Consider the following 26,724-nt stretch of genomic DNA (forward strand, 5'->3'; position numbering starts at 1 on the left):
GGAAAAAAGGCAAAACAAAAACAAAACAAAAAACCAAATACACCAAATGTTAACCAAAATTGTTTTGAGGTATTGGGACTGTAAGGGATTTATTTTCATGATTCTCCAACATTTTATAATGAATATATGATATATTATAATCAGAGATCCCTCCCATGGTAAATGTTATTTAAAAAACAATATTTATATCTCATGACTACAGTGTCATTCCCTTGCTCAAGGACAAAACAGTAAACACTTACTGTCTGTTATAGTAGGTTGAAAATTTCCATGCCTTTAATGAAGCCCCCTTGTCTAAGGCTTCTTAGTTCTTGAATCCCAACCTCTATGTCCTTCCCGGAGAATGACTCCAGCCATATAGGATTTCATTAGGCTCCTTTTTGCATGCCCACCAACTCTGCAATTGGTCAAAGCCCAGCCAGGGCCTCACATCACTCACTCCTGACCAATGCAGATGCACCCACCCATCCTGGATTCTTAGACTATAAGTTGGATTTATTTATAAACGTTTGGTATTTCTTTCTAGTTTTACCATGTCTGGAAAATGGCACTCAACCTGTAGGCCGCGTAGTCATTATAAAAGTCATCATTACCATACACAAGTCAGGCAAGTGGTAAAAATGTTTCCTCCATTTAGTGCTTTAGTTTTATTATTTACATGCTGGCTTTAGCTGCTATTCTCTGTCTCCTGCACCATGTTTTTCACACTCGGGCTATGGTACTTCCTACCTAAATTAAAGTGATATATTTACATGTATGTTTCCCTTGTTCAATTGTCAGTTCCTTGAATGCAGTAAAAATACATAATCGAGTTTTACTGCCCCAGCACATAACATTTAGTAGTACTTAATAAACATTTATTGAATGAATGGCAGATTAGCAGAAATAGGTAAATCTGTATCTAAAATAAATATAAGTTGTTTGAGGAAAATACTGAGAGCAACTTTCCCATGATTTATGATTGGACTATAATACCAGCACCAGAAATGATTAAAATATTCATGAATGAAATTGTTAAAGGTAAAAAATAATTCCTATCTCCAGTTAGCTTTGCCAGATACCTAAGAGATGCATAAAAGTGAACATGAAAATAAAATGTAAGACTTACACATCATTCTGATTTTTTATACCAGAAGACTGTTCCTATCTAGAGATTTAGCGATAAAATGGGTGGGAGGAGGAGGAGGAAAAAATAAATTTCACTGATTGTGAAACTTATCAAATGGCAACTCCAATTGCCACTTTTTTCCACTATATTCTAAATTACTCTAAACTTGCCATGTATCTGTGGAGACCGAAAGATCATACCACAATTCACAAGACATAACACTGTATGAATAAGTGGTCTATATATGGGGAACTATAATTTTTCTGTGGAACTTTGGAGAAGTTGCAACCACACAAGGAAAGTCTGATTGGTTAATATGGCCAATCAAGCCACTGGTTGTGTTTCAGAATACCATAATCCCAAACACACAGGCGTGGTTTTATATAATACATGGGTATAACTCCAACAGGGTCTGCATGCTCTAAGGATTCTCCCATCTCTTGTTGGCCCTAGTTTCCATTTCTTTAGACTACTTCACTTCTCTTTGAGCTCAACAGGCCATAACATTACATCATAAGTGGGTAAAACTGAGACTCATCTTTCCATCTTAGCGACCATATAAAGTAGATATTTAACTACCAGTGGATTCTGTCATCCTGGATCAAAGGAAGAATATGCAGGGAAAAAAAAGAGGGAAGCATTTTTCCTCTTCTTAATCTATGGGATAATGAACACAAGTGCCCTTTGAGATCAAATGAGGAACACCAAGAGGAAAGCCATTCCAAACTAGTTGTTATTTATATTGTAAAAACATGGCAAAAGTTATTAAAATAGAACTGCTAAGAAATCAACCAGAGAAATAAAAATCAGGGAATTAAAAAATTTATAGTTTTAAACAGAACCCCAGTATAACGTTAAATTTAGGGAAAGTTTGTTTCCCCCCCCCTCCCCCCCACTTTATAGGCTAACCACATTCTCTCAGGCTTTTACCAGGTGAAGGTAACGTTTTATGTTTTGCGTGCACGAGAGCATAATGAGATCCACAGTTATCTGGATTTGAATTACAATGAGCCGCTTTTAATAGGTCCATTCTGTATCAGGGATATGATGTGAAACGAATGGACTCTGGGAATGAGGAGACTCCCATTGGACCTATAACTGTCGGCAAATCAGACTCACTTTAGAACTGAGAATTTGAGTTCTTTGCTTGGTACTATGAGATAGCCTGAAGACCCGTGTTTGGGTGAGGAGGGTGTAAGGGCAGGGGCAAAACGCTAGAGCAGAAGCCAATGGAATAGCCTCCACAAAGGAACTCTAGTTTTAAGAACAAATTATGCCTGCTTAATGGGATATACAATCCTTGGGACATTGCAGGCATTCAATACCAAATATTAATAGTGATACTCTGTCCTTTAGTGGAGAGTTTTCCATATAAACAAAATTAAAAAAAAATACTTTATGCATTAATGAGGCAAATAATCAAGGAATATGAATCTTATGTTTATTATACTAAAATCTATTTGGATTAATGTCCTAAAAGCCATAGGTGCACCAAAACCTAAATTCTAACACTCTTTAAAGAGATACAATTGAGGGTGCCTGGGTGGCTCAATCAGTTAAGTGTCAGACTTTTGATCTCAGCTCAGGTCATGATATGATTTGTGGGATCAAGCTCCACATTGGGCTCTGCCTTGACAGCATGGAACCTGCTTTAGATTCTGTGTCTCCCTCACTCTCTGCCCCTCCCCTGCTCAGGTGCTCTCTCTCAAACTAAATAAATAAACATGAAAAAAATAAAAAAAAAATAAAGAGACACAATTGTATTATCTTTTAGTATGCAGAAACTAGAAGAGGGCTAATTTTATCAAGCAGAGGTCCTTCACTGGTTCACTTGAACTTAGCACATTAACAGTGGTTTCGACATGCTTGAAAACAGGTTTTTAAATAGGATAAATACTGTCCTTGATGTTCCTCTTCAGAAACCTTTACTGACTTAGTAAACTACTTTTCATGGATGGAGGAAAAGCCAAATTCACTAGGCCATTTCACTTACCAAAAATTAAAACATACACACACACACACACACACACACACACACACACACCCAGTACATAAACATTAAGCTTTTCTAGTATTTTAGATCAACATGAAAAAAAAAGAATCACTGTCTGAAAAAGAATGTAAATATATTACATTCCTGTAGGATAGAGTAGCAAAAATAAATAGATTGACTACATTTCACCTAAATACATAATTAATAAGTTGATCTAATATATTTTGATTTAAAGGGAAACTTAGGGGAATTGCACTTAAGGAAATGCTTTAAACACAAAGTGTCTCCTCGTAAACAAGTAGCAGGCAGGAGGTCTTACATCTATGGCATTAAACGGGTTAAGTGCACGATCCCAACTGGAGGATGTTGTAATTTTTTAGATTTATGAATTGGCCAGGCCACTTAGCATCTTGAACGCAATGGACGCTATCTAGATCTGTCCCTTACCTGCTGGGAAGAGACAATTCCCCTCACACTTGGAACCCCGAAGCCCGTTAAGCTGCCTGCTCTGTAACCTTGGCAGCTGGACCCTACACAATTCTTCATCTCCTGCCACTGGGCCTCACTAAATAAAAACTATGGTGCTTGTTAGCCAACAACTGAGCGTGAAATCACTACACTGCAATCCCCTACTCTCTGAGTCAATCAATTCTTCCTGCCATTATGGATCTGGATGCATCGGGTCAATAAAGAGAGGGGGAGAAAATGGAGCGGAATAAAAATAGGGGGACGGAAACACACCCAAACAGCATAATTCCATATAGTGAAATTAGTTAGTGCATTCATATAAAACAGTTTAGAGCTGGCTAACAAAACCAAGGCATGTGCTATTTAATGTCGTCATCAGGCTTTGAACTTGCCCAGGACACAGAATGGGGAAAACTATGGAGACAGATATGCGGCAAAGAAACAAGCTTTTGTCAGGTCTAAATTGCTAACAGATTAGAGCGTGTTTGACAAGGCACTGAGATTGTAACATATGTTCTTTTTAAGAAGTATTAACATTTCATGCATTAGCTACATGCTAACTGAGAAAGCCTGAACCACTAAGAACTATTAGATGTCATTTGCAGTAGTCAGCAGCTCTCCATGCTTGGAATTCTGTGTGAGCCTGCACCAGGGGACAGAGGATGCAGGGAAAGTGGCGAGGAGGGGAGGAAAGTCAGAAAGGACAGAATGCAAAGAAAGAGGCTGTACCACGTGCTGAAAGTGGTGCTAACTTTTTTCTTGAAGAAGCTCCCAAATGTTCAGAAGAGGGGTGCAGAAGAGGGAAGGAATATTTTGACATAAAGTTCTTTTCAGCATTTTATCCCACTTAAATAACATCTCCTACCTATTACTACTTTCTTAGTTGGAGAGCTGTTCACTCCATATCCTGAATGGCCCTTTGGCTCACATTTCCCAAAATGGTTCTTTTTCTGGAGGGCAAAACTGTTTTATGGCAGAAATCAGAGTGCTGAATAAATATTATTATTAAAAACGAGCTAGGACTACTGGTCCATCCAGAGCACTCAAAAATCATTAGGCCTTTACTACAGGGCCCAGGCTTCCTAATTGTAAAGTTTCACATATAGTGTGTTATGGTTGCTTTTACAGAAAATTTCAACAACTTTTGCTGTTAGTCTATAGGCCCCTTATGGATAGCAGCTATATCTTGTCTGCACAATGCCTGGCAAATAGTAAGGACTGGATGAACATTTGTTGACTTGTATTGATATGAAGGGAATGGAAAACATAAAATAATACCTCTAAGCAAGGAGTCCTGCCAGCAGCACTGTCTACCCATCCCTCTTCCATGGTCCTACCGTCCTCCTGGCCATGGTCTGTTGCACTCCCGGGCATAACTGACTGCAGTTCTCATTATCAGGCAAGGCTCACTGATTGCTCTTGTCTTCCCTAGAAGACTGCAGTATCCCTAAGGTTGGGCACTAAGACTTACTTGACTTTGTAGCCTAAACATCCAGAACAGGGGCATACTGATAGGGCACCAAAACTAATTATTACCTGACAAACTTCATACCGGCCAGACGAGTTACCATCCTATTTTATTAAAGGCGCTGGAAATGGAGAACTCCTATCTCAGTAAAATGTAATTATGTGCACATCATTATCTGATTTGAAAATTCTTTTAAAATGAGTTCTTATTTTGTATCATACAGCTTAATTTTATTATTCATATGTTATTCAGAATCCAGGGATTGTTACTGATCATATTTGTACATGTGTGTACATATTTGTTGTATATGTAGATAGAAAGGTATTCAAAGAGATATGGAGATAACAAACTTTAAGCCCCAGGTCCCTTTTCACTTCTTGACTGACTCCCTGATGCTGATTTTAATGTTAAACATGCTCCTTTTAAAGTTAAACAGAATTCTAAACATAGCTTAGAAGGAATAAAAGCTATGAAGTATTATCATACCAAAAGAGAAATAATTTCAGACTTGGTTGTTATTTTGGATTATTTATGCACCTATCCAGATTTTTATGGGAAAAAAAGAGTTTGATTTTTTTTTAATTTTATTTTTTAATATATGAAATTTACTGTCAAATTGGTTTCCATACAACACCCAGTGCTCATCCCAAAAGGTGCCCTCCTCAATACCCATCACCCACCCTGCCCTCCCTCCCAACCCCATCAACCCTCAGTTTGTTCTCAGTTTTTAACAGTCAAAAAGAGTTTGATTTTGATCCTGGGACTCATAATCTGACTTCATTGATAGCAAATTAGTACAATCTAGGATATGGTAGAAGATATTTATCATATATGCAAACATAATCTGTTAGGAGAAAAGCAATGTAGCTTATATATATAGAGAGGGCATGACTCTTCAGTCATTGTGAGTTATTTGAGAAGGTAAATAAGCAGGGCACATCATTTATTTAAACCTTTAAAGCCCTTTGACAAGGTTCCACATCAAAGATGGTTTATAAAAACGGAGTGAACATGGGATTGGGAAAGTGTTTCTCATGGAGAGAGGAGTTGATTTAAGATGGGAAATAATGAGAAGAACCAACCTTTTTCATCAGAGAAGTGTCATATGTAACCAACAGACAGCATTAGCTGGATTTTCTTTTTAATATTAAAAGTTATCTTGGAGAGAGAAGCACACTGAAAGAAAGAAGGAAGGAAAGAAAGAAAAGAGAAGAAAAGCAAAGAGAAAAGAAAAAAGAAAAAAGAAAAGGAATGAAGGAGGGAAGGTAGATCTGCATGACGTATCTGCCTCTTTCGTGTGATAAAACCATGGGAAGATTGTGTGTGTGTGTGTGTGTGTGTGTGTGTGTGTGTGTGAGAGAGAGAGAGAGAGAGAGAGAGAGAGAGAGAGAGAGAGAGGGAGAGAGAGAGAGGAAAGAGACAAGAGGAGAGAGAAGAGCTGCTGGAGGTGGGGTGGAGGGTGACAAGCAGATGATGCTCTTATCAACGCACCGAAGTGGCATAACTGCTCCCACCCAACATGGACAAGTTTGATGACTATGTCCTACAAGACATCTGATTAGAAAAGTCTGGTGAAACTGAGGAAATAAAATGTTCTAAGTATTATTTTTAAAAATGGAGGGAAAAAAATCTCATTGGTGTGTGTGTGTGTGTGTGTAATGAAAGAACAATGGAGGCAGACAGAGATAGAAAAATTGTTCAGCAAGGAAAAAACACAAGTTGAGAGGAGTGACTGGAAAAGTTTATAGTCACAGAGGATTTACAGGGGGCGGGCGGGGGTGGTATCCCCTATGCTCACTGTCTGAATAGTAAGGGGGGTGGTATCACTATGCTCACTGTCTGAAGAGTAAAGCCAGGTAAACCCCTTTGAAGTTTAAAAGGCTCTTTTAGGACACCCGATAGGATGTGCTTAGATTTACACAATAGGTGGCTCTTTAAGAGAAAGCATCCAGGGAAAATGTGAAATACGCTTAAGAAGTTTGAGATATTTGGGAGGCTAGATTCTTAACAGGTTAACAAAGCAAATGAGGAGCTTCTAGCTGCACCCCCAGCTTTTGAACTTCCCCTCCTCTCCCTTCCACAGAAAGAGGAAGAGTGGCTGGCCTGGAAGAGCCATGGCTTCCATTCTCTCGATTTAATGCAGAAAATTGAGCATGGATTGTGAATGTTGCATCAGGATTACTGTTATCAACCTTAGTCACTAATGACCCAATTTGGGAGCAAGAGCAGTAGAGGGGAGAAGGTTCCAGTCAAACAACAGTACTGTCTGAAGATGCAAAATATCTTTTTTGAGGTAATTAAAAAAATTTTTTTGGCGACTTTAAAGACTGGTTTCTTATGTGCAGTGCAGCATAGAACAGCTTGTAGGCTGCAGATCAATAAATTCCAGTTAACTTTCAAGTCATGTCGGCATGCAGCCCTGACTGGTTTATTAATTTAAATTTCAGCCCTCTAAAAAGGTATGTCTAAAGAAATAAGGCACTATGAGGATGGTCCTGAGATTGCTCAATCAGAACAGGCCTTTGCATATATTGGTTATCCACATCAATAGGAAATCTTAAACCACTGAAGAGAATAGATCACCCCTCCCTCTGTCTCATTTGGTTAGTGTTTTTCTTAGGAACCCCGAGAACCGTTTCTTTTTGTTTTTAACAGTACTTGATCTCTGAACAACAAATACCTTACGGCTTTCCTCATGCGCACTTCAGCAACTAGTTAAGAACAAAAAAGGTGAAAACGAAAAGAGAGTAACACTATCTTAAGGTTTAAATCTCTTCGTAGGGAGGGAGGAAGGTCTGCCAGAGTCTCCTTTCTCTCTTCCCTGCCACGATGTCCCTGGAATGGACCAAACAGTAAGGATTTGGCCTAGAAGTGAAAAGTGAGGAACAGCTTATGTTTTTGCTACAATCGTCTCTTCCTTGCTTTCTTACCTTTGATTCTTCACTTTGTTTGCTTTTGCTACACATTTTTTAAAAGCCCTCAAATATCTGTCAGTGGATGATCCCTTTTGTGGACTTGCTCCAGGCATCAGGACATTCTGGAATACCTGCTCCAAAATGACTAGTATTTTAAGAGGTACAGACTAATTTTACTGTGCCCCAAATTATTATGATAACACAGCTGCGGTTCAAACAATGCATTCTCAAACTAAATGGCTTCTGGATGATCTGTGTTCACTTTTCCCTTACACTGACATAAATAAGAACAAGCTGCTGGAATCCATGAAAACTGGTCAGAGACAAAGGCTGCACATGAATTCTGTACCTACAAGATTTTTATTGTGAAAGAAGTATTTACGAAATGCTAATACCATTTGAATTTGGCCCATGTAATAGTATCTTAAGTATATGTTTAAAAAAACAAGTGTTATGATGTGACTCTTGATCCTGGGGTCACTGAGTTTGAGCCCCACATTGGGTATAGAGCTTACACAAATTACAAATAATAAGTAAACTTAAAAAAATAACACACAACCCCCCAAACCCCACAAGTGCTTACATAGAAATCCTAGATGTTTTCAGATCAATTGGGCCTTCATGAGATTTATATAGAACATTACTATCATTTTACTAATAACTGTGATATGTATTTTAAGAGCTAACTGAAACAATATGGAACTTACGGCAAATTTTCTTGTTGAGAAATTTAGACTAAAGACAGATTTACCTTTTTTTATTTCTGACTGCATTCAGTTTTAATCAAGGTTTCTAGAGCTTCTCACTAACAGTGAAATTGTATTTAAATAGGGCCTTTAGGGTTTTCGAGTTACAGATTAATTAACTCAGTTTGGACAGGGTTTTGGGGGCAACTGTAGCTCTCGCGTCTCTAATTTTATCTCCAGAGGTAGTCAATGTTCCTCTAGACATTAGCAACTAAATAATTGCATAGGCTTAGACGGATTATGATTGAAACGTCTCAAGTAAAGCAGACTTGTTAGAAGTCAGAATAAGACCAGTGTTGAGTACAAGGATAGCATGCTATTATTTCACATTTCTAGCACCTTGCTGATCTGGGCTGTGAATGCAGCCCAGATGTGGGGATGTGGGGGATATGAATGAATGGCTCATGTATGTTTCCCCCTCTGTAAACTGGGGATGAGAACACCTAAGTCACAAGGCAGTTGTGAGGACTAAGTGAGAGTATTTGTGTAAAGTGTCCACCATTGATGCCTGGCACACAGTGAGTGTTCAGTAAGTCAAAGGCTGTCACTATTACTATTATAAACCTGAGTACCATGTTTTATTGTGCATAGCAAAGTTTTCTAGAAATAAAAGGCAAAGACAAAGGATCAGGAAAAGAGTAGCACATGCTTGTTCAGACAATACAATGAATACTCTTTGATCAGGTTTTCTTTCGTGCCTTTCTCCAGGTACCCATGCACCCATTCACGCATGTTGTTGAGGCCATTACATTTCTTGCGCCTTCATACATAACCTGGACTTTTTAGGTTCTCTGCGCCTTTATTTTTTTTATTTATTTTTTAAAAAAAAATTTTTTTTTCAACGTTTTTTATTTATTTTTGGGACAGAGAGAGACAGAGCATGAACGGGGAAGGGGCAGAGAGAGAGGGAGACACAGAATCGGAAACAGGCTCCAGGCTCCGAGCCATCAGCCCAGAGCCTGACGCGGGGCTCGAACTCACGGACCGCGAGATCGTGACCTGGCTGAAGTCGGACGCTTAACCGACTACGCCACCCAGGCGCCGCTCTCTGCGCCTTTAAATCCCCCTCTCTGGAAGCCTGTTTCTGACTATAACTATCCTACCTAGTCTTCAAGCCTTAGCTCACATAATATCTTCTCCATGAAGCATTCCCTGACTCAGTGAGGTCTGTCCCTGCTGTTTTCCTCACCCTGAATTTACATTTGTATAATTATACTTTTTGTATTTTACCTTGAGCTAGCTAGTAGTCATCTATATCTTATGTCATTTAATGCACTTAAGCCACTTGACAATAAGGAACCACTGTCATAGATTGAATGGTTTATGTTACTCAAAATTCATATATAGAAGTCCTAACCTCCAATGTGATGGCATTTGGGGTTGGGGCCTTTGGGAGATAATTAGGTGAGATGAGTTCATGAGGGTGGGGCCCCATGATGACAGTAGCGTCCTTACAGGAGAGGAAGAGAGACCAGAGCTCTCCCTCTTGCTTTCTCCACCATGTGAGGACACAGTGTGAAGGTGGACGCCTATAAGCCAGGAAGAGAGTTCTCTCACCAGGAACCAAATATGTCAGAACCTTACTCTTGGACTTTCTATGCTTCCAGAACAGTGAGAAATAAGTGCCTGGTGTTTAAACCCACCCATTCTGTGGTATTTTGTTATGGCAGCTGAGCAAACATAACCATGTCATTATATAGCTCACACATCTATATGTGATTTGTTAGCATTTAATAAATGTTTGCGAATTGTCTTCTGGTTCTCATTCATCTGGGCCATTTATTTCCATGAATATCTTTCTTCACTGGAAACTTGTATTCTTTTCAGTTTGCTCCTGGTTCCCCAGCAACTAAATGCAAATATTTCACCCTGTGTACAACACTCTGCTAAATGCTATGGAATATATCAACCTTACCTCAAAAAAGCTTTATGGTCCCCTTGGAAATGGAAGATAAGCACATATAATGGTAAAATAAATCTGACTAATTATCACACAGAAAAGATTCTAAGACAGGCCCAATAAAGGCCAAGGAGGTAACCTTTGTGAGTGAAGCATGCTACATTAAATTTTTTATGGCTTTTTAAAAAAAGTATATTTATTTATTTTTAGAGAGAGAGAAACAAAGCACACAAGTAGGGGAGGGGTAGAGAGACAGGGAGAGAGAGAGAATCCCAAGCAGGCTCTGCACTGCCAGCACAGTGCCTGATGTGGGGCTCAAACTCACGAACCATGAGACTATGACCTGAGCTGAAGTCAAAAGCTGGACGCTTAACCAACTGAGCCACCCAGATGCCCCTACATTAATTTATATAAAGAAATATGCTCTCACCAATTTTTCTTCAACAAAAAGCCCCTCTGGCTAATTTTAAATTTTGGCCATTAGTACAGAAACATGGTTATATGTTTCACTTGTCTTTTACTTCTACTGTAAGAAGAACAATAGCAAAAAGGCGAGGGTAAGAATCATGTGCTTCCTAGCCTCATTGGCAGAAGGACAGGCTGCAGCGGCAGAGGTTGTGGCAAACTTCAGAGCATGGCCTCTTCTAAAGAAGGTGCTGCTCAGCCCCAGCTATTCACTGCAGTTAGAGAATGCCTGGAGTGGCTCGATCTTCCTTTTCTTTTTAATGAGACACAGAAAAAAATGGATTTTTATGTAAAATCCATGTAGTTTTAATCACTGGATCTTAATTTTAAACATTTAAACACACTGTTTTAAGCAAATACGTGTATGGCCGATGTCTACTAAAGGCTTTCACGTTACAGCTCCCATGGTGTTTTGGAAAATCAGAGAAAGACAAACAACTTGCAGTGTGGAACTCTGCACAGAAAAGAGGTCTGGAGAAGATTGCGACTGGGACACACCTACAACTTATTTCTGCTTTTTCTGACCTCTCTCTCTGTTGTCTTTACCCAGAGTGCAGTAACAGTGATCCCGTTTTTGAACTTTTATGTTGACCTCATCAGAGCACCATCTTGCTGCAGGCACCCAAATCTCTGATTCCACTTTTAATTGCCCACTTTCAAATGATACGCCAACCTAAACTGAAGCACACTTTTACTTTCCTTGCCCAGACGTGGTCTCACTCTCCCCACCTACTGCCTGTCCCTCCAGAGTTTTTCCAGGCCACCAGGGAAGGTACCACATGGTCAATGCTCTAGTCTCACAATGTGGGAGGCAATTCTAATTTTTCTCGTCTATCTCCTCCAACTCCAACCACATGACTACATCACATTAACAATTTTTTTTTTTAATGTTTATTTATTTTTGAGAGAGCGAGACAGAAACAGAGCAAGAGCTGGAGAGGGCAGAGAGAAAGGGAGACACAGAATCCGAAGCAGGCTCCAGGCTCCTAGCTGTCAGCACACAGCCCTGATATGGGGATTGAACCCACGGACCTCTAGATCATGACCTGAGCCAAAGTCGGAACTCAACCGACTGAGCCACACAGGGGCCCCGACATTAACGATTTCTTTGGAATGATTTTGAACAACCCCTTATTGAGGGTCATGAAACTTAAATAATCGTCCTTAAAGACTGTTTCCACTTTATTGAGTTCTTTGCTTCGCTCAAGTAAATTCCTGCCATCCTCTGCATGCAACACGTTCCCTTCTACTTTCGTCTTCTGCTGATAACAAAAAAGAGTCTCTTGAATATCTCTTCCCAATTTCCACTAATCCCCTTTCTTCATCCACATTAAAACTATCATACCAAACTGAACCCTGATTTGTTCTTCCTTTTGTCACGATCATGTAGGATTTGTGCCAAGAAATATGTTGCATTGTAAGGATTTCTAGATTTTTGTTTTGTTTTAGTAAAAGAAATGGAAAGACAAAAAATAATTATCATAGAGGAGTTCAAGTAAATATGTGTTTTGTTTTATCACAGACTTCATGGAATTTGGGATTCATGAAAGCTATGGAACACTTGTTACAAATCAAGCAAGCCACTGTGCTAAATGCTTGACATTTATCATCCCATTTGATCTCAGGTCCCTGATAAAATAGGCACTATTCTTAGTCCTGATTGACAGATGGGAAAAACTGAGGCTTAGTAGGTTAAGACTTAGCTCAGGTCACAGAGCTGGTGAGTAGTGCAGTAAAGCCTCAAGGCCCAGGCTCTCCAAGGCCCAGGTCTCCAAGGCAAAGACCCTACTAAGCCCTACTCTACACGACTTCCCTGAGTCACAAGAGCTGCCTGTACCGAGTGAAGTCTACTGCTAACAGGCTGATATTTTTTTTCATTAAATTTTTTTTTTTTTTTACATTTTAATTTATTTTTGAGAGACAGAGCACAAGTGGGGGAGAGGGGCAGAGAGAGAATGAGACATAGAATCTGAAGCAGGCTTCAGGAGCTCAGAGGAGCTCAGCACAGAGCCTGATGTAGGGTTCGAACTCACAAAGTGTGAGATCATGACCTGAGCAGAAGTCGGACGCTTAACCAACTGAGCCACCCAGGCACGCTCTAACAGGCTGATATTAAGATTAATGCAATGAATGACTGATAAAATGTCCACTAACATAAGGTTAAAAGAAAGGAAGCCCATAATTGTTTCACATATTTTTGCATATAGGCAAAACAGAACTCATAATTAAACACCAGAGTGCAACCTTAGATCCCAGCTTTCAGGACACTGTGTGTCAATCATGTCAAAGGTAGAAAAAGTGCCTGCTAAACCTATTCTAACTCTCCAAAGGAAGTCAAATAAAATGCACTTTTAGGGAAGTCCATTTGTTTTCTTATTATTTATTTCTTTTTTTTTAAATTTTTTTTTTTAATGTTTTTTTATTTATTTTTGGGACAGAGAGAGACAGAGCATGAACGGGGGAGGGGCAGAGAGAGAGGGAGACACAGAATCGGAAACAGGCTCCAGGCTCCGAGCCATCAGCCCAGAGCCTGACGCGGGGCTCGAACTCACGGACCGCGAGATCGTGACCTGGCTGAAGTCGGACGCTTAACCGACTGCGCCACCCAGGCGCTCCTCTTATTATTTATTTCTATTAAAGAGACTGGGTCTCCCCTCAACACTCAGTTCTCCAAGGACCTTTTTTGGGCATGCAAGGCTGCCTGGCTCCTTCTCACTCATGTCACCAATGCTCACTTCTGCCTTTGGTCCCTCCCTAATGAATCAGACAGGAAACGTGCAGGGAGAAGGACTCGTTGCTTTCCCCTTTTTAAACTGTAAGACTGTTTAAAATCCATTCTGATTTAGTGTTGTCCTGGTTATATGCTAAGTCTCAGAGTTTTCTATGGGATTAAGTAGGGAAACTGCATTTCAACTTTAGAAAGAAAAAAAAAAATAAAAAAAAACCAACCCAAGCAACTGAAGGCTGGATGATTTCCCAAGTCCTCCTTAGAACAGAAAAGCAAAATAATGCCTGATCTGGCCCTGGCAGCTACTGTACTTAGCTCTAAAAAATCCCAAGAAGGGACCTGGAAAATCATTTATTCAAACTTTTGGCCACTGCATCCTTTGTTTAAAAGATATTTTAGGAGAAAAACATAACGAATGCAGCAGATTAAAGTGCAGCTACTTTGATGGAGAGAGTGATGGACTTGGAATCCTGCCCAGTGTCAACCCCCTTCCCCCTCTGCCTCCCAAGAAAAACCTCGAAGGGGATCAGAGGAGCAGCCACTGGCTTTCAAACTTGTTTTGGCCACAACTCACTGCAAAAACACATTTTATTAAGTGACTCGTACAGGTGCATCTGAACACACACACAGCTGAGACAAAACTTCCATGACACAATACTCTTATCACTACCTGTGTCATCTGACATGCTTCTTTCTGATCTCATCTCTTCCATTTAAGAAACATGATTTCCAGTCCACTAGATGCTGTCTCTGCACGTTAAGGGAGTTGAAAAACACTGCATTCAATGACAACCTTAGAAATAATTCTATAGATTAGAAAATTTTGCTCTTGTATGCATTTCCCGTCTCTGAGGAACCAATGAGGAAAAAGTGCAGTAAGAAGTGGCAAGCGGAGGCACTAACATTGGGATGCAGGGCTAATTCACTTGATCCAAGAAGGGCAGATTCCCTTTGTAGGGAGTTGGGAATGCTGACCTACAGTGATGGCTGGTCTTTTTTCTCATGACACATCATGGGACAAGGCCACAGAGATTTCCACCACACGGACCAGAAAAGCAGGGAAAGTCAGAGGCTAGGCAACAAGAAAAAGGAGGAGAGACAGCGAGTCTGTGTTTGAGTCTCTGCTTCCAGTTTATGGCCAAGGCTCAGTTTTTTTTTAAATTTATTTTTAATGTTTATTTTATTTTTGACACAGAGACAGAGCATGAGCAGGAGAAGGGCAGAGAGGGAGGGAGACATAGAATCCAAAGCAGGCTCCAGGCTCTGAGCTGTCAGTACAGAGCCCGACACAGGGCTTGAACCCACAAACCATGAGACCATGACCTGAGCTGAAGTTGGACGCTTAACCGACTGAGCCACCCAGGCTTCCCAGTCAAGGCTCACTTTTATTTTTGTCCTTGATTCTATAAAACATCCGATATCTTGTAATTTACCATTTTATTTTTAAAAGAAGTAGAGAGGAAAAGAAATCACAGCACAGTCGTGACAGTTTGAAAATAAGTTGTCATTAATATACATAAAATCTGTTAATGCTACAAATCATCACCAACACAAGAAAAAAACCCATCCCTTTAGAAGAACAACACAGAAGATATTTCTGGTGGATTTGAAAAAAGCGAAAGAGAATGCAAACATGTATTTGTGGAAAGAATTCCCAACATCTACTCCTTTTCCACCCTTAGGATTGTTGACTGACTAGGCCAATACAGTGGGAGCCACAGAATTCAAAGGTTTGACTGAACTTTCTTCACTAACTTGAAAGATCCATTTCAAATACTATTTATTTAAATGTGTGTCCTTTTTCATTTTTCATTTTAGCAAGAGGCTGCAGGAAATACACTTAAAAAAAACCAACCATCTAGACATGGTAAACTTACAACAAGGAAGGCTTCAGACATATGTACTTCCACACCAAATCACAAAATGGGCTTTTGTAAATTTCTTTCTACAAAAATAAATAAGAGAAAGTAATAAAAAAAGATAAAGCCCTCATACAGAATTGCAGCAATTATATCCCCACAGCTACACTATAACCCAAAACTTTGCAAACGCTTTGATTATTGAACCATGGCTGAAGTGAATAATTTGCTTTTCACTAAGAAAACAAGCACATTCATTCTCACCACAATGGAGAGAGGCAGTTTTAATTAAACCTTATCAAAAGATGAATAAAGAATAAACTCAATACCCATTCCACAGAACTCTATTTTCATCTGTTTAGTTTAAGCTTGCCATGTTCGTGCAATAATTATCCACTGTCCAAGGAATGCTGGAGTTGTGTTAATGTTGGTAAAGATTTAATTAGCTCAATTATCTGGAGAGTATTGAAGTGAGGCTCAGCACAGTACAAATTTCTTCAGGCTTTATACATACCTCTGATCAAAATACATGAAACTGAAATCTAAGTGAACAAAAGACTCTTACTTCTACAGTTCTACTATTGAAACAGTTCCATACTTCATAATTTTATTACTCCAACTGAAAAAGAAAAAAAAAGAACCCTCAGTATAAGTCTTTAGAAGTACAACTCATAAGTAAAGGCTTATCTTGCGTGTGTGTGTGTGTGTGTGTGTGCGCACAGTTAACTTCCTAATCTGTAAATATGTTCTTAGGAAGTTAATTAAATTTGTCTTGCAGATAAATATTAATACCAAAGTCCAGTCCTTTTAAAAACTTTTTATCTTTCCACTGTAGCCTACATATATTATGCTTTCCCCAGAAAATGAAGCATTTAAAAAGTATTGAAAGTGTGGTAACACAGACAACTGTTTCAATCTGTCAGACACCAGGGACAGACAGTAGGGTTCATTTCAGAAAACAGATTGGCCCCCAGCGGCCTGACCTTCCTGGTGGGAAAGAGAACACAGCGCTGTGCTTGACAAGCTCAGCAACAAAGAGGTATATTCAGGTCCCCCCCCCCCCCCCCACCGCCCCCTGCAATTCAGACACGCTTCTCACAGGGAAAAATGCAAAGCAGGAGAAAGAAATGCACCACTTTCAGCAAAGCAGAGTTTACTTAGTTCGGAGACAAGGATCTCAACAATAACAAAAAATAACGTACTTAGGAAAGTAGCAAGCAATGTTTTATCCACTTATCTATAACTTCAGAACGCTCTAATCTGGCCATTGCCAGTGTCTTAACATCCAACCTCACCTGTAATCCACACTCACTGGCATTATAACATCAGTGAAAACCTGAACAGATGATTATCCTGATAAAAGCTTTCTTAATAACTTTACCAATGAAGAGGGCATAACTTTTCTCTCAGAAGCTGGCTCATACTAATTTCAAAGTAAGCTTTCTCTTTGTTTGTACATGTTACAGGTTTTGCCTTTATTTTGAAACTTAAACGAACATTTTCTTGTGTTGTAGACCCTCAAACAGATTTTTCATTGCTTTTTTTAATTTTGAATTTGTATAGGGTCTTCTATGCTTCTTCCTTCTCCAAAGGAGTCAAAATCCAGCAGAAGTGTCAACAACAATAAAAAAAATTGATAAAGTAATGTTTTTAATAAAAAAAGTCTCAGGCTAAATTAGTTGCTGTATATTAATACACAGTTTTCCCCTAACCTCCAAGGTCAAGTTTTATTGTATATCCTGCTTAGTCAGCTAACAAGCCATGTTTAGTTTGTATGTTTTGAATTCTATATGTGGAGATATATACATATATATACACAGATACATATGTATGTATACATACACACACACGTATATACATATATATGTATACACACATACATACATATACACATATATATGTATACACACATATATACGCCTATATATATGTAAGATAAATTTAAAAGGCACTCACAACTGACCACATTATCCTTATAAACAAGTACATTGCTGTTTTTTTAAGCTTAGATTCTGTGTTTTAGTACATACTTTCCTTAACTGTAAGGATTATGAGCACTTAGGCTCAAACCAACTAGCGCAGTTGAAACAAGTCTTGATTTCTGACCCATAAATATCATGCTGATTTATCACATAAACAGGCATTGCAAATACACACTCCTCACTATGAACATGTGGACTATTAGAAAAACTTAACGCTGAAGATCAGACCATTGTATATATGGACCGTATAAGTCCATCACAGTTCATAAAAGAAGGTATAGTTTTGACAATTGGACACACACCACAATCATAAGCTCATGCTGCCGAGTAAAAGATAAGGTTTGTCAGGTGGTGAGAAAACTTTCTGCTTGGTAGTCCAAATAATTTGCCTCAACTTTAGACTTAAACACTTCAGTCTCAGAAAATTCTGTGAGGAAATGGGGCAAAAAAAATGATTCATGGCAATCAAAACTTGTCTTTTTTTTGTCTGCCATGCTTTTCTGAGCCATCTTTTTTTGGGGGTTATGTTAAGGAGTTCTTTGAGCTGGCAAAGAAAGACACAAGTATGGGTTGGTTTTACCTTGTTTTCTAGCCTGCAAACACTTTTACGGTATGACTCACTCAGTGTGGCTCGAAAGACATCCTTGGAACTTCAGAGTATTTTGTACAAGAACAAAGGGGGCTTGGGTTCAGTTTGCAACACGAGTCATTTTTACCACACAAATTCCCTTCTTTTGTGCTGGCAAAGGGGGATACTTTGAGCCCTTCGGGTTTAGAAGATCTTCAAACGGACAATAGTGTGCAAACAACCCTCAAGAACATAACTTTACTAGAACAACCTCAAGGCTGAGACCAAGGCTTTGAGAAAGGCCCCTTCAGATTTCCTTCTGCTCTCCACCCGAACAAAGCCTGCCTGACAATACTGAAATCTCCTTCTTTCTTTGGATTAAACCCCCTTTGCAGGAAAAGTATGCAAATGCCATCCGTGGCTCCCTTGTCTGAGGCTACTCTCCCCCAGCTATCTTTGCTCTGTCTGGCTTCCCCAGCAGACCATCAACAGCCTGACGCAGACCAGCCTCCCAATTCACATCCTTCACAGCTCTGACAGTCTGCTCCCTGGGCCTGCCACTGCCTCTAAAAGGGGCTCATTTAGTCGTAATTAACTATTCCCTGCATATTTCCTAAGGTATGGTAATTGTGCTAAAAGCCAACAAGTGAGGCATTCATTCTAGTTCTCATTTAAATCTTTTTTTCCCCTCAGCAGTCTCCCTCCCTCTGCCTTCTTTCCACCCCACTCGGCCACCCTCTCTCCACTCGCCACACACATACACTTTTCTCTTTTCACCCCTCCCAGGGAATATTTCAAGTCAAGTGATGAAATGAAGGTAGAAATCAGAAACTATAGGAAAACAGACAGTTCAAAAAGCAAAGCTTACTGAGTGGTGAAGCACCGCATGGGAAGTCACAAAGAAAGTGAGAAAGAAGTAAAAATGAAACAAATTGTTTAGTTGACACACATATATAAAATGTATAAATATAAAAATATATGTAGTGTATAGATACGATATAAAAATTCTACAAACACATTTTTCTTCCCCTATATATTTTCTTCTCAAAGTTTATTTTCACCCTGTATTACAGATAAAAGGTATAAAAAAAGGTAATGATTTTGTCTCCCCTGCCTTTCTTCTTTATCCTTAAGCTGTAGACAAGATAGAGATAAGGTCAACCAAGCAATTTCTGACCTCTTGCAAGCATTTCCGGTCCTGGCAAGTGGGCAGTGGACCACTGAACATTGTATTATGTTCTTGCAGGCAGACCAACATTATCATGATCAGGAGAAGTTTGGGGGATGAGGTGAGGTGGTAAATTATTTGCCTTGAAGACTCTCTATCAGCCATGAGCTGTTGACTTTTGTTAAATGGATTTAACTGGAAAACAGTCATGGCTTCCCTACAATATCTCCATCCTCTCAACACACAAAACAATGTTGTGCAATTAGTTTTGGCATAAAGAAGGAGGTAATGTTTCATTAAAAAAAGACTCAAAAAGCAGTCTTTTGAAAAATTTATTCAGATAAGCAATAAGTGCAGAATCTGGCATTCAAAATTTTTATTCTGATGTGAATACTTTAGCTCTTCTATTTGCTTTGGCTAAATTATGTTTCCATGCTGTTCCTTAATCATGTGGACACTGCTATTTCTAGTGTTAATTTACCAACATTTCTTAAGAGTAATAGAAAATACTTTAAATGTTAAATTATTAAATGCTCTGTTGTTATAAATGAGTTTATTTGGCTTGGCATTTGACTCTTCATCAGATACTACTATCTATAGAGGAAAGTCCAGTAATGAGAGAACATCAAAGAACTTGGACCCACTCAAGATGGCTCTGAGGTTGGAATTATAGTGAGAACTTACCATGGCTATAAGCTGTAAATTAACTAACTTTCTTAGTTAGGCAATAACATTTATAAATCCATTTTTCTCTGCTAAACCACGGATATGCCAGTTTAATGTATTTCTGTTGTCATATTTCCTCACACATAAGTATTACATGTATAAGCAGCATATTCTACTTTTTTTACATTATCATATGTATTTCTCCATGTTTATTACCTTTATGACTATAATTTTTAAGATATTTATAATATCCTATCTAGTTTGGTATACTTTACTCACTAATATCCTTTAAAAATATTTAAGCGGTCAATTCTAAATAATTTATGTTTACTCTGTCTTATGTTAGTTGTTTTGACATTTTTTTTCTTTGTCATCAGTGTCACCATGATCAAAAATGTTACTGAGTTACTAAATACTAGGGATTGAGGAAGGCACCTGTTGGGATGAGCACTGGGTGTTGTATGGAAACCAATTTGACAATAAGTTTCATTTAAAAAAATGTATTTCCTCATATTTATATAAAAAAGAAGTTGGTTAGACACACTTTAATATTTTCAAATACTTAACCATTTATTTGGATTTAGGCAAAAATGGGCAGGAGAAGTCATGTTTCCTCTTACTGGAACTTAAAACTCATAAATACCAGTTTGAATATATTCATGAAAACAGCTGCTGAGTGTGGACCACATTACAAGTAAGACCATGATGACACTAAATTCTTAAACATTTCTTTCAGTTTTGAAAATTGTCTTTTTTTAAATTGAAATATAGTTGATAGGCAATATTAGATTAGTTTCAGGTATACAATATAGCAATTCCATAAATATATATTATACACATATATATATATACATAAATACATGTATATATTTATAAACATATATTTATGAACATATATTTATGAAATGCTCAGCTTGATAAGTATAGTTACCATCTGTCACCATACAAAATTATTACAATACTAAAAAAAAAAAAACCAAAACTATGTTAAATTTTTATCCCTGGAAAACTAGTTATCTCACTTTTTAGTTTCTGCATTTCCCTTAAATGGAGTTAGTGTATCAATACTGAGATTCTACATATTCACAAAACTTAAATTAAGGGAGTCATTATTCATTTTACAAAAAGATACGTAAACAAAGAAGGCATATTGTTTCAACTAAAATAATTCCTGCATAACTTTCCAAGGAGTATATTCTGTACATGTTGGATATGTTGAATCATACCTATAGTAGATTCACAACATTTTAGGGCTAAACAATGAATAGGTTTTCAGTCAAAAAGAAGGTTAAGTATTGGTGTAATTTCTAATACTCTAATTTTATGTTAGATGTCAATGTGAATGGAATTTCATGCATTTTCTTTACTTATTTTCAAAACATGATTTACCATAATAAGAAGTTCAAAGAAAAGAAAAAAAAATACTACATCCTTTTCAAGTTGTTATATGATCCTTCAAGGATCTTCCCAGCTTTAAGATGTTTTGATTCTTCTGTGTCTGACCAGGAAGTCGTATATATTTCCCCGTGGGCAATCACATTAAAATCCAAACTCTTTAGCATCATTCCAGACCCTTCACAATCCAGCTTCAAATCTCATTTTCAGTCTCGTCCCTTCTCACTCCTCCTATCCATGCTCTTTAGCTTTACCAGACCATTACTTATGATGCTACACTTTGTGCCATGGCTTTGCTCTCAGTTTTCCTCTGCATGAAAACACACTTCTCCTTCATGCCCACGAAAAATATAATTCCTCCTTTGGCTCAAAATCTCTTCCTTTGTGAGACCATTCCAAGCTCTTCTGGCAGAATTAATTTTTACCTCATTTGTCCCCTCACATAGCTTCACGTAAATATCTACCATAGCCTTTATCATCCTGAAATATAATGTTCCTATATGTGTTTCTGAATTGTGAGGATCTTGAAACTAGAAACTCATTCACTACTTCCTAGCACCAACAGAATGGCTACTCAAAAAATATTTACTATAAGACAGGAGATCATGGTATGGTGTGTTAGTTGGAATATTCACTAATTCAGTCAACATTTTAAAAATATTTAATGAAACTATTTAATAAGAGATGCTTAAATACAGAGAACAAACTGAGGGTTGATGGTGGGGAGGGGAGAAGGGAAAATGGGTGATGGGCATTGAAGAGGGCACTTGCTGGGATGAGCACTGGATGTTGTATGTAAGCGATGAATCACGGGAATCTAGCCCCCAAACCAGGAGCACCCTGTAAACACTGTATGTTAGCTAATTTGACAATAAATTATGTAAAAAAAATTAATGAGCATAAATTACATGTCACACTAAGAAATGGAGATAAAATTGTGAAATGAAGATAAAATGTAAACAGATTCCTATATTGTGAGATTTAGATTCTAGTGGGGGAAGACAGACAAATCACAGGAGACTTCAGTACAGAGGGGCTGAAACTTTGGCCTTATTCCCAACATATGTAAAGTACCTATACATTTATTCATGTTCACAAAATATGTTTCACTCTCTGTCAGACATGTTGCTGAATTCTATCACTGATCATGAGTCAGAGGCTGGAACATTTCTGAATTCTTAACTCAGATACTGTCCTGTTAGTGACTCCTCTCCTCCATTTCTATCCATTTTCAATTAGAAGGTCTGAGCCTTGAGAGTAATTTTTCCCTTCTCTCCTAATTCTGACATAAGGCAGCTCTGTCCTCAGTTCAGTAACTCATCTTGAGTTCCTTCCATTTGATTGAGAACTTGTCCCAGACTTCCTGCATCTCTGACTTTACTTTCTGAGGGTCACATTGGCTTTAAAACCTTACCTATCTTAACTTAGTGATCAAGGTCAATGTGACTGGCGATAAGGCTGGTGATAAGTACATGTGGATATCATGTACTTCCTAACATGATGCGAGGAGAAGAGCCCTTCATCTGGGTGGTACTCTTCCCTGAAATCCATCACTGCGAGAAAACATCATGAGGGACATGCTACAAAATACCTGAAGAGTACAAAGTACTCTTCAAAACTATCAAGGTCATCAAAAATAAGAGAATATTGAGAAACTGTCACAGACAACATGAGAGTAAAGAGACATGATTAAATGCAATGTACTACTTGGATGGGATTCTGACCAGAAGGACAGGAATATGAAAACAGGTGAGCTACAAATACAGTTAAAACTTAGTTCATAGTATGGTACTGGCCTTAATTTCTTAAACTGATAAATGTACCATAGTTATAAAGGTTGTTAATATTAGAAGTTGGGTGAAGGGTATAGCTTTCTGCACTGGCTTTACAACTCTTCTGTAAATTTAAAATATTTCAAAATAAAGAGCTAAAAAAATACAACCATAATCTTACCACTACTCATGCTGAGTAGTTACTTTTAATTCTGAACCCCCCAAATGCACGCAGATTTCCAGAAGTTACCCAAATAGTAGTGGGCAGGGAAAGACCTGAGTCCATTCTTGTGGAAGAAGTTGAATTTACATCAAGTATGATCAGGGTATAGTACTGAAAGTCCTCCTAAGTCCTATAAACAAGCTATGTAAAATGGCTTGATACTTTAGTATCATTTTGTCAGAACCTCTCCATGCAAGGTCAAAACTAATGCACATAGGGGTGCCTGGGTGGCTAGTCAGTTAGGCATCCGACTTCAGCTCAGGTCATGATCTTGAGGTTCCCAAGTTTGAGCCCTGCATCAGGCTCTGCGCTGAGAGCTCAGAGTTTGGAGCCTGCTTCGAATTCTGTGTCTCCCTCTCTCTTTGACCCTCCCCTGCTCATGCTCTGTCTCTCTCTCTCTCAAAAATAAACAAAAATATTTAATACAACAACAACAAAAAACTAATGCATATGAAAAAGGGAAATTTACAGTCCAAAAAACTAATATATAGAAAAATTCTCTTAAGAATTTGGCCTACTGGGGCACCCAAGTGGCTCAGTCAGTTAAGCATCCAACTCCTGGTTTCTTTTTTTCTTTTTTTTTTATATGGAGTTTATTGTCAATTTGGTTTCCATACAACACCCAGTGCTCATCCCAACAGGTGCCCTCCTCAATGCCCATCACCCACCCTCCCCTCCCTCCAACCCCCCATCAACCCACAGTTTATTCTGTTTTTAAGAGTCTCTGATGGTTTGGCTCTCTCCCTCTCTAACTTTTTTTTTCCTTTCCCCTCTCACATGGTCTTCTGTTAAGTTTCTCAGGATCCACATAAGAGTGAAAACATATGGTACCTTTCTCTGTACGACTTATTTCACTTAGCATAACACTCTCCAGTTCCATCTATGTTGCTACAAATGGCCAGATTTCATTCTTTCTCATTGCCAAGTAGTATTCCACTATGTATATAAACCAGTTTCTTTATCTGTTCATCAGTTGATGGACATTTAGGCTCTTTCCATAATTTGGCTATTGTTGAAAGTGCTGCTATAAACATTGGGGTACAAGTGCCCCTATGCATCACCACTCCTGTATCTCTTACGTAAATTCCTAGCAGTGCTATTGCTGGGTCATAGGGTAGATCTAGTTTTAATTTTTTGAGGAACCTCCACACTGTTTTCCAGAGTGGCTGCACCAGTTTGCATTCCCACCAACAGTGCAAGAAGGTTCCCATTTCTCCACATCCTCTCCAGCATCTATAGTCTCCTGATTTGTTCATTTTAGCCACTCTGACTGGCGTGAGGTGGTATCAGTGGGGTTTTGATTTGTATTTTCCTGATGAGGAGCGACGTTGAGCATCTTTTCATGTGCCTGTTGGCCATCCAGATGTCTTCTTTAGAGAAGTGTCTATTCATGTCTTCTGCTCATTTCTTCACTGGATTATTTGCTTTTTTGTGGGTGTGGAGTTCGGTGAGTTCTTTATCGATTTTGGATACTAGCCCTTTTTCTGATATGTCATTTGCAAATATATCTTTCCATTCCATCGGTTGCCTTTTAGTTTTGTTGATTGTTTCTTTTGCTGTGGAGAAGCTTTTTATCTTGATGAGGTTCCAACAGTTCATTTTTGCTTTTAATTCCCTTGCCTTTGGAGATGTGTTAAGTAAGAAATTGCTGCGGCTGAGGTCACAGAGGCTTTTTCCTGCTTTCTCCTCTAGGGTTTTGATGGTTTCCTGTCTCACATTCAGGTCCTTCATCCATTTTGAATTTACCTTTGTGAATGGTGTAAGAAAGTGGTCTAGTTTCATTCTTCTGCATGTTGCTGTCCAGCTCTCCCAGCACCATTTGTTAAAGAGACTGTCTTTTTTCCATTGGATATTTTTTCCTGCTTTGTCAAAGATTAGTTGGCCATACATTTGTGGGTCCAATTCTGGAGTCTCTATTCTATTCCATTGGTCTGTGTGTCTGTTTTTGTGCCATGCTGTCTTGATGATTACAGCTTTGTAGTAGAGGCTAAAGTCTGGGATTGTGATGCCTCCCTCTTTGGTCTTCTTCAAAATTACTTTGGCTATTTGGGGTCTTTTGTGGTTCCATACAAATTTTAGGATTGTTTGTTGTAGCTTCGAGAAGAATGCTGGTGCAATTTTGATTGGGATTGCATTGAATGTGTAGATAGCTTTGGGTAGTATTGACATTTTAACAATATTTATTCTTCCAATCCATGAGCACGGAATGTTTTTCCATTTCTGTGTATCTTCTTTAATTTCCTTCATAAGTTTTCTATAGTTTTCAGCATACAGATCTTTTACATCTTTGGTTAGGTTTATTCCTAGGTATTTTATGCTTCTTGGTGCAATTGTGAATGGGATCAGTTTCTTTATTTGTCTTTCTGTTGCTTCATTATTAGTGTATAAGAATGCAAATGATTTCTGTACATTAATTTTGTATCCTGTGACTTTGCTGAATTCATGTATCAGTTCTAGCAGACTTTTGGTGGAGTTTATCAGGTTTTCCATGTATAATATCACGTCATCTGCAAAAAGTGAAAGCTTGACTTCATCTTTGCCAATTTTGATGACTTTGACTTCCTTTTGTTGTCAACTCCTGGTTTCAGCTCAGGTCATGATCTTGTGGTTCATGGGTTTGAGCCCTACACTGCACTCTGAGCTGACAATGTGGGAGTCTACTTGGGATGCTCTCTCTCTCCCTCTCTCCTATTTGTGCTCTCTCTCTCAAAATAAATACATTAAAAAAAAATTGATGGAGGAGCTAAGATGGCCGAACAGCATGGAAGTTTTTTGTGTGTCTCGCATCCATGAAATACAGCCAGACCAACACTAAACCATCCTACACACATAGAAAACTAATTGGAGGATTAACACAACAATCTGCACCACCTGAACCACAGAAATCAGCAGGTACGTGGCGCAGAGAGGTGAATGTTGGGAGAGAAAAGCCGGCAGTGGGCAGGTAGCTGCTTTTGCAGGTGGAGAGAGGACAGAGACTGCGGGGGGGAGGGGGGAGGGAGGAGAATATGGGAAAAACACCCCTCCCCAAAAGCAGCTGGAGAGAAAGTGGAAAATTGGAAACAGCCACAGAGACTAAACTAAAAATGGAGAAAGGAGAAAGGAGAGGGTTTAAATTCCATTAAGACTGCAAACAAGGGGAGCACAAAGTCTCCAACTCCGCAGCTCGATACCTGATGGTGCTCTGGTGGGAAGGGCGAATCCCCAGGAACAGAGTGGGGTCCGGGAAGTTCTTGGGCCACATGGGGAAAAGCAGTTCCACTGGTGGAAGGACATTTGGTGGAGACTGTTGAAGCCACC

At 38.8% G+C, this 26,724-nt stretch overlaps 1 protein-coding gene across 8 annotated transcripts in view; it reads right to left on the bottom strand.

Moving 5' to 3' along the window:
* CDK14 (cyclin dependent kinase 14) overlaps window positions 1-26,724 on the bottom strand; it is a 633,696-nt gene that overhangs the window by 59,570 nt on the left and 547,402 nt on the right. The window contains exon 15 of one of the 8 annotated variants that reach the window (XR_009260494.1): window positions 16,216-16,269. The exons of 6 other annotated variants lie outside the window; for them this stretch is intronic. The gene's annotated coding sequence lies outside the window, so the exon portion shown is untranslated. Of the gene's footprint in view, window positions 1-15,211; window positions 16,270-26,724 lie in introns of those variants that run through there. One more of the 8 variants, XM_058725142.1, reaches the window with a different exon arrangement.

This window comes from Neofelis nebulosa, chromosome 4 (genome assembly GCF_028018385.1).
Source record: "Neofelis nebulosa isolate mNeoNeb1 chromosome 4, mNeoNeb1.pri, whole genome shotgun sequence".
Lineage (NCBI taxonomy): Eukaryota > Metazoa > Chordata > Mammalia > Carnivora > Felidae > Neofelis > Neofelis nebulosa.